We start from the raw sequence: 9,107 nt of genomic DNA on the forward strand, positions 1-9,107 counted from the left end.
AAATAGTACAGCTAGATATGAGTACTAGGAAGATAGGCACTAAAATCCCGGAAGGGATGAATATTACCTTAGTATGACTCTCGTCCCTAGTAGAGTGAGGACATTGAGAAACCCTAAGAGCCTATGAATGGAGTAAGGGAAGCTAAAAGCAAAAGAATGTCTTGTTGAAGTTTTCACAAGAAAGGGATAGGCAAAAATATTAGCAGAGTAATGAGAAGAGAGGTAAGGAAGAATTATGAGTAAGATGTGATACATGCATGACAACGAAGGAAAAATAAAATAAAATGACAGTATTACATAGTCGATAATCGAGGGAAGGAAAAAATGAGAGGTGTCAGGCCTGGAGACAACAAAAGAGTATAGGCCATACAGTCACATCCTCATTTCGAGAAATAAGTTCGCGACTCTAATGTGATTAACAGAAGGAACAGTTAGACCCTAGAGTAATAGAAATCAGTATGGCCTGGTGAACAGGATAACCTAAACATGAAATTAGGAACTGAGAGATTTGATAATAGTCAACATCATGAGAATTTCAGATTGCGTTCCGGCAGTAATAGAATGGACAACAGAAGAAGATCTATGATGAATTCGAAGAATGGTCATTCAAGAAAACGCCTCCCTGAAGCAAGCAATGTGAGCAAAGTTAAGCCTAAGGACTATATATGCCAGTTACACTAAGTGTCACCATTGCGAGTGAGGAATTTTGTTATCCTTGGTACAGAAGGATTACCGCAAGGCGAGTAAGGGTCATTGATGACGCGAAATGACTCCAAAGATGGAGAGGAAAAACATCTATAGGCAGGTCATCGTAGCTCCAAGTCTTAGTACTCCCCTAAAGGGGGAATATGGAATGATAAAGGAAGAATGTAATAAAAATGAGAAAGGGATGGGATTGCACTTACCAAATCCTACAGATATGCTACGATTCCAGAACGTTATGTAAGCATGACGTCAAGAAAAGGAAGTAAGGGTTCCTGCCCGGGATGTTATTGATAGGTAAGGTGCCAGTACGTGAGGTAAGTTAAGATAAGGAAATAACCCAAGAAAGATTACGCGGAATATGGATATGAGAATGGGCCGACGAGTAGTTAGTAGTTGATTCAGGAAGAGTCTAGTCATGACTAGACAAGAGGTTACAGACAAACCAGCACATCATGCAAGATAAATGTAATAAACCCCAACATGGGGAATTCAGCCCCGTAGTAATGTCATTATAATACTTGAGATATATTCAAATAGGAGTCGGGTTAGTTAAAGGTACCATATGAGTATTATGGGGATAAAAGAAAGTGTCACTGGGAAGACACTCAAAATATCAGTTCAGGAGCAAACCTACAAGCACAAGGGCATGGAGGTAAGAAACTACGGATGATTATAGGCAAGGAAGGACATAAAAAGGTCTGTAATAAGCTCACAACTTTACAAGAGTCAAGGTTTCTCCCTAAGTACTACAACCAAAGACTAGCTAAGGAAATAAGGAAGAAGGATGCAACCTAAACACAATTACCTAAAGAGGGAATGGTCATGTAACAACAGTCTCACAACAACATTGTAAACACTCCAAAGGAAAGTGGCACCTACTGTCGCTAATGAAAGGGAAGTAAAATTAAAAGTAATATTCAAGATCATATGAGTTTTGCGAAACCTCAGGCATGCGTGGGAACTAAGATAAGATAAGTATGCACGCAACAAGGGGGCAGAAAGACTAGGAAAAGTAATAGCTTACGTTAAAGAAAGCTAAGAAGGAACAAAAGGAATTATTCGATCAATGATCCTAAATTATTTACGTTATGAACGTACTTAAGAGTTCGGATAATCCATACAACATATATGTTGACAATCATACAGTCGTAGAAGACTCTGGTACAAGTTAAAAGAAAGAATTGAGTCCAGGTCATAGACAAAGGATTGAATTGTTAGAAGATTGTATCCTGAACATTCCATAGCGTTCATGAAAGGGCTAAAGTAATACCATGAGCCGCAGATCGGAATATGGCCTAAGCCTACATAAAGGCTGATCAGAAGGAAGAGGAAATTAAAGAGTTACATCAACGAAGTAAATCAGGATTCTAATTATTGGACCCGGAAAATTATAGAAATCGTGATTGAGAATATTACAGAATTAATCTTAATATCAAAGGTACAAGAGAGATGATGCAACAACTATATTTTATAACAGATCTACGATAAAGCCAATTAGAAGAAGTACCAGCCTCATAAGAAGTCGGTATGAAGCTCCCACCGAATTGTGTATGCCCAGAGGTGCAAGTATTACAATACAGCTTCAAGTTGTGAACGTGAATTATACTTATGTGGAAGGGAGGTCATGAAAGAGATAAAATATACGATGCAAGATTTTAAGGTAAGAAAGGTAAAAGGTGAACAACGTGCGAGATACTCAAATGCAGAAGGTTGTGAATAGTCCATACTGCTAGGGGTGGGCGTCGGTCGGTTCGGTTCGGTTTTGTATAAGTTCGGTTCGATTTTTTCGATTTTTGGTTTGGAATTTTAATAACCAAACCGAACCAAAGTATTTTCGGTGCGGTTCGGTTTTCTTGCGGTTTGGTGCGGTTATTTTCGGTTTAATTTTTCGGTTTTTGGCTTGTCAAATTAGACTTCTTTCTTAAGCAATAAATGAGCCTCATAATTAATTCTTACAAAGTTTCTAAGTCAAAATGCATGTGCTTAGAGAATGTGCCTACTGTAATCTACTATAGTATGAAATTTAATTAGAAAATAACAAAATACTGTATCAGCTATAAATTTTAATTGTGATAATTTTTTTTTTAAAAAACGTAATTTATATTAATGAAGTGTGTGATTATAGAAAATATGATGTCTTACATATATTGCAACTTTGCTCGAATGGGTGTACAGTTTCCGTATGGTATCAGCACTAAATTATAAGGGTGGAAAATTAAATAACATTTATACTAATAAAGTGAGATTAGAGAAAATATAGTTGGTTTGCACTCTTCGTCTAGAGCATTACATTTCCAAATATAGACACACTCTAATATTGGGCGTAATGTATTAACACCCACAAGAAAATACAAGAGAATTTTATCTATTTTCACTTTTAGTTCTGATAATCGGAACGACTATTGCTACATATTGGCATATTACAAATAGCTTTTGCTATAAATACAAAAATTGACTTCAACATTTCATGGGATGTGAAGCACGCAGGAGTGGAGGCCTGACGAATCCCGAGTCCAACGAAATATTGCAACGAAACTTCGGTTTTTCGGTTAACTGAAAAACCGAAATATTAAAACCGAACACCGAACCGAACATCGAACTTTTAAACATTATAAACCGCAAATCGACCGAAAAACCGAACAAACCGAACCGTATAAACCGAAGTTATTGGTTCAGTCGATTTTTTCGGTTCGGTCGGTATTATGCCCATCCTTACATACTGCGATACAAGTCTAGAAGCACGGGGATTCAGTATCCAGGAATGATAGCAGCATCGTTAGTGGCATACCTTCCAGCCTATGGCTTCTAAGTACTGAAAGATCTAATTAGAGAGTAAAAGAAGAGTTAGAAACGATGCGATGTCTCGCTTGATGTTCCAGAAAAGCATAAGGGAATCGATCCCAAGCTAAAGTATGATAGAACAACAAGGTTTTAGAAAGACAAGAGTAAGGATAAGAAGAAATCAAGTGAAAAGGTGACGAAAATGGATAATTCCTCGGGATTAAGCCGGTGAAAACAAGGTAGCTGATGATTCCTCTAAGTTATAGAAAGCTCAATATCGCCTAAGTGAACTCAAGGGAGTCTAATACTAGTAGCATTTAGAAGAGATGGAATGCTGCCCTAGTAGCAGAATGGGGGTGTAATTGTGATAAATAAATGATGACGTTTGGGCCTTTGCTTGAGTAATGATTTGAAGAAGAAAAAAGGGTGGGGGGGAGTGGATTTCATGAATTGTAAGGGACTAAAATACCCATATAAGGTGAGTCACATTGGGATGTTATAAAGTACGATTATGGAAGTATAGTATCACCCCTAGATGGATCAATCTAATTACTCCAGATGTCCCCGGTGAGACGCGAGACCTAACGGCGGTGTTACATAAAAGATCAAGTTATCAGTGGTAGATGATGAATTAACATTAAGGTGAATCAACAACAGATGGATAAAAGTTCAACACTATGAGATGAGATTAGACCGTATAGTCTTAAGGATAAGCAACGAGAGTAACCTAGAGTTGGTTGCAGACCTCAGTAACGATAAATCGAAGTAAGAATTATGGTATAGTATGACCTACGTAGATGCAGTAAAGTCATACGAATAGATAACCAGGTTTATGAAATAAGATATAGCCATATTCGCAAGTTCTAAAAAGTACCGAGTGAAGAACTTCTACACCTATAGATGCCCAGGAGACATCATATTAAGCCTTATATATGTTTACAAAGTAAAGCCTAGAGATTGGCTAAAAGATAGAGGAAAAAGGAGAGAAGAGTCGCATAGGCACACTTACAAGGTCAGTATCGTAGAGGCTGCATGATAGGAGGTAGCAACAGTTACAAGATTGGAAAGAATTCGATCACAAGTCATGGCGTGGGAAAGAGGCCTAAAGGGGGAAATGCCCGGGCCTTTGGATTTATTCAAAGAACAGTTTCCTAAATGGAAAGAAGAATATTAAAGTATTCGCAAGAGCTATGGGTTATGAGAATGATAAGTGCATCAGCCAACATTCGAGGACGAATGTTTCAAAGAGGGGAACCCCACAATATTACGTCGATATTACGTCCTGCAGTATTAAATTACGATGATGTTACGCCTTGCAGTATTACATTACGATGATGTTACGCTTCACAATATTAAACTACGACAATGTTGCACCCTATAGTATTGTACGTTGAATTTGTCGTAAGGTAATTGATATCAGTCCAAGAAAAAGATTATTTGGAGATTATAAGGATTATGCTATTTCAAACAAAGTGATGAGTAAATTCGTGAAGGTGAGAGGGGAAGCAAGTCAAAGAAAATGAATTTTCGTCCAAGTTTGGCATGTTGGGATAAAATACGGGCCGAGTGATAATACCTGATATTTATGGACTAGTATCATACAATGTACCATATGGCCATTATAGTAGAATGTTAAGTAATTTGAAATATTTCTTAATTATGCGGAAAATTAATTAATTATCGGGTAGCGGGATATTACCTAGTTAATTAATTAGTTATTGGATAAGATTAAAAAACCCTCCCCCACCCCATGTGGCAGCAAGTCACCACCCAAACCTAGTTAATTAATTAGTCATGTTGGTTAGGTGGCAACTAGTTAGGATTATAGCCTTGAAATTCAAACAAAAGATTCATAACTTTAGCAAATAAAAGGATTCGTTTATCTAACATTTGAGGATATGGAAATGATCTCTCCAAGAAACTATCTGAAGCCACCACAAAAAATGCAACCCGAAGCCCCAAAAAATGCAAATTGAAGTTAACATAGAAAGGTACGGATCTTTAATAGATCGAACAGAGATTCTGCAATTTTAAGGAAGTATGGTGTAAACCTTCTCAAGAATATCGCACGAATTTTTTCGTACTCCAGGTATGTTAAGGCTAAGCCCTTCCTTCATTTTGGCATGATCTCGTAATTACACAAGTTTGATAACGAGGCATAAAGAAAAATACATATCCCGTAATTTACGTATATTTTGCTAGTCTCGCAAGTTACAATATTCTCTTTATCGGGACTTCATATTCAACTGAGTATTTCCTTCTTCCAGTCAAGAGAGCAGAGAGTCTATATATACAGTATTACAGTATTTTCATTGCCATCGAGCTATAATCGATGGGCAGGCCCCTATTGGGAAACCTCTGATCAGATGGTTGTGAGCACGTGATTTTTGCCTCACATAAATTACTCCTATAGAATTCCAAAGAATTGGATTTTTTCTTTTTAATTATGTGTTGTTTTAGGAATTATTGTAGAATTTTTCTGATTATTTACATTTTTGTGTGCATGTTTAATTTTATTTAATTCATAAAAAATACAAAAATACATTGCATTCGCATTTAGGATTAATTTTATATTTTTAGATTAACTGGTAATTTAATTGTTTTATAAAATAAAAAAATCACAAAAATAGTTCATGTTGCATTTTAACTCTTTAATTGTGAATTTTGTAGCTTTTCTTTTAATTTAGGAGTTATTTAATTTTTTAAATATTATGTTGAGTTTTTAATATAATTTGGTAGTTTAATTTGGTTTTAAGAATTAATTTAGGTTTTATTTTAATTTGAAAAAAAAAGAAAACCCGAAATTGAAAGAAAAAGAAGAAAGAAATAAATGATCTGATTGTTTGGGCTGCTTTAATTGGATCTTCCCCAGGCCGAAACATTTCCTCCCCCCATAACCCGTTCGAACCGGCCCAAACCCATGTTTTTAACCGGTCCAAACTCCCAGCCTATCCAAACGACCCCGTTTCAATTACCACAATCAGGATCGTCGATCTCACTTGATCGAACGGTCTGGAATTGAGTCCCCAAATATATTTAACTGTCCGAATCCTTACCTCCCCCCCCCCCCATTTCATCTCCCTCACTTTATTCTTCTCCTCTTCAGAGACCGTCCCTAACCCTAGCGCCGCCCTGACGTTCTCCGGTGGCGGCGATCAGCCCCAAATCCACACCCCAAAACCCCCATGGCTCCCTCATACCAAATCCAGTACCTCTTTCCTTCGAATCATCACGAAACTCGTTGAATCTTGAATCAAAGTTCCAAACCCTAAAATCCCAAAACTCCCAAATCAGCAAGTTTTAGTGAAGGATTATGGTTGAAGCTGACTTTATTCGTGTGTTCCCGTTGAGAACACACGATTAATCTCAATTTCGGCTAAATCGAAGGTCGTTGAAGCCAAGGTCCGGCTTGTTGTTCGCCCACTTTTGCTTAAGTATTCCAGTTCTTCATCTTTCATCTTCGTTTCTCTGATTTTTCTTTTTCTTTCCTTCTCTTCGTTATTTTCTGCTGAAAAAAATAGAATTATTATTATTTTTTGTTTGCATGCTAGAATTAAATCGTTTAGTTCATGATTTTAGTTTTGTCAGTTTTTTCTCTTATTTATTTCAGTATTAGATAAGTCTGTTTCTTCTTTTTCAGTTTATTTTCATTATAGTCCAAATGAATTGATTCTTCACTGATTTCGTCCAAAATAAGTGTTGTTGCATTCTTCCCTTTTTCTGCTTTGAAATGGGTCTTGATTTGCTACTCTTTTGGCTTAGGGTCTGCCCTACATACAGACAGGCCCTTCAGCATCAAGCCCAAGGGTTCTGGTTGGGTTATTGGGTCAACTTGACCCATGTAGTTTGTTGGGGTAAAAACATGGGGTTTAAGGGTTAGTTTAGGGAATTCGGGTAAGGGAATCTTTAATAACTGACTGGGAAAACTTCTAGGAAGGTGGGTTTGGGGTTGTTTTCAAAACAGATTTTAAAACTAAGGACATAGTAGCAAAAATGAAAATTGAAAAAGGATTAAAGGGCAAATAACTTGACCCATTTCTGCTACCCTAAAACTTCACTATAAAGGCATTGTTTCTTCACTCTCAAGTCAGAATAGGAGAGACTGAAAAACACTAAAAATTGGAAACGGCTGAGCTAAAAAAGAAGACTGAAAATCTCTTTGTATTCTTGGTCGAAATCAGAGTGGTTTTGCTGTTTGGCTTCGTAGATTAAAGCTTTTAGGAATTTCTGTTCATTTTGGGATTAAAAAAGAGTTTACAAGCTGGTTTGTTGCTGTTTGTTGTTGCTGATACCTTGATGTTGTTCCTCCACTTAATTTTGAGCTCATTTCCTTGTTATTTTGCTGCTGTAATCAGGTACTCCCCTAGACTTTATGGACATGTGAAATAAAGGGATATGCAACTATGCTCTTGAGTTGAAACTTGTGTTCATTGCCTCTTCTATTAAATGTTATATCCATGCTTTTAATTTCATGCTATTTTGTAATCCATCCAGTCTGCATCATGTAATTTATATTTTGATTTCAATTGTTGTCTTTAAGTTCCATTTGTAAGCTAGATGAATGCTATCATTTTGGTCAATTTGGTTTGTAAATGGTTTGAGGACCTGTTTGTATGCATGGACTATGGGGAATCAGTGCAGTAGAAATTTCAGTAGAATTAAACGTGTTTTAGATCTATTTTAATCTGTCGAAATCGATGTCTGTTGTGGGAATTTTTGTTTGAATATTGCAAAGGTGAATATGTACAGGCTTGGAATGAAAATATTCAGTTGGAGTCCATATTAGTAAATGTATTCCTTTACCTGAAACCATGTTAGTTGTTTAGTTTGGAAATCATGAATTGTGTTTAAAACATTTGTGAACAACACTTGGTCTCTTTATTTAAAAAAGGGAATATGAACATTTTGCCTTTAAAACTCCACTGATTCAATTTGTTAAAATGAGGATGTTCGTTCCATGTTATCAAAGTAATGGGTTTCCAATTATTCTTTAGCAATTGATGCTATGGCTGTCCAAAGGGCCCGTCCCGTCCCGCGTCCCGTCCCGGTCCCGTCCCGTCCCGTCCCGTCCCGTCCCGCTTCAAGTTAAATGGGATGGGCCAATGTTAAACGGGACACGGGATGGGACGGGACGACCATTTCGTCCCGTTTGTCCCGTCCCGTTTCGTCCCGTCCCGTCCCGTCCCGCGTCCCGCCAGTTTTTTTTTTTTTTTTTTTTAAAAAAACTATCCGTTGGGCAACGGCTTAAATGGCAAAAATAGCCGTTGCCAATGGTCCAAACAGCCCCTACACCCCCCAAAACACCCCCTACCCCCCAAACTTTTAATATAACCCCTAAGTTTATTAAATTACACTTTGGCCCTATTTTCTACTATAAATACCCCCCATTCTTCTTCATTTTTTCCCACAAAAAATCAATCTTCTCTCTCAAATCTCTTACATTCTAATATTCTATCTATATTCTATATTATTCTCTCAATTTTGTTACTATCAAGTATCAAGTATCAACTATCAAGTATCAAGTGATATCTTTCAAGTTTCAACTTTCAAGTATTTGGGCAAATTTTTTGGAGCAACTTTCAAGCTTCAAATTAATTCGTCAAGTATTTGGAGCAATATTT

The sequence above is a fragment of the Nicotiana attenuata genome, unplaced genomic scaffold (assembly GCF_001879085.1).
Source record: "Nicotiana attenuata strain UT unplaced genomic scaffold, NIATTr2, whole genome shotgun sequence".
NCBI classification, from domain to species: domain Eukaryota; kingdom Viridiplantae; phylum Streptophyta; class Magnoliopsida; order Solanales; family Solanaceae; genus Nicotiana; species Nicotiana attenuata.